Below are 768 nucleotides of genomic sequence, written 5' to 3'. Positions count from 1 at the left end.
AACCAACCACACAGCTTGCCCAAGATCATGCAGTAATGAAGGAAATAGGCAGACTTCAAAAACTGTGCCTGACTACTCCTAAAGCCTGGGTCCTAACAGAAGTCAATCAATGGACATTTATGTGCCAGGGACATGGCAGGACACAAAGCCCTGCCCAGGGAGCTTACTCCAACTGCTGAGTGTCACACAGGACACACAGGCTGGAACACACTGTCTGGGGAAGGAGGAAGCCACGTGACATCCGTATGGCTCCCTGAATGAGGGAGAGAGCGTGCTTATGGGGAAGACAGTAGCTTTTCCCCAGAGTGATAGGTGCATTGGCCCTGAGGCAACTGAGCACAGGAGGCAGCCATTCACCTGGGCAGGAGGGTACCTGGGCTGACCTACTGTGGCAGCAAGGCCACAGGAGCTTTAGGACAAGCCCCAACCCAGGGCCCTGGCCTGCTTTCTCCAGATGGTGCTACCCCTCAATGCCTTGGACACTAAAATAAATGTTCTAACACAGCATCCCTGGGCCACCTCTGGCCCTAAGACTCAGTATGACCAACACTCTTCCAGCTCCCTAACACATCTGCAGGCTGCTCCCCTGAATCTGGCTTCACAGATAAAGAACTGGGGCAGTGAGGGAAGGGGACAAGTTGTGCCTGGGACTAGTTTGTAGAATGGAGTATGGTGTGACACCACACCTCTCTGCTAAATCCCAGACCTCCTCCCTTTCTGCCCTCCTCCCCCCGTTCCTGTCTCTCCTCCCCCCCTTTCCTGTCTCTC

Source organism: Mastomys coucha, unplaced genomic scaffold, assembly GCF_008632895.1.
Source record: "Mastomys coucha isolate ucsf_1 unplaced genomic scaffold, UCSF_Mcou_1 pScaffold6, whole genome shotgun sequence".
Taxonomy (NCBI): Eukaryota; Metazoa; Chordata; class Mammalia; order Rodentia; family Muridae; genus Mastomys; species Mastomys coucha.
The sequence above is the reverse complement of the archived record's forward strand: the minus strand, read 5'-3'. Positions refer to the sequence as shown.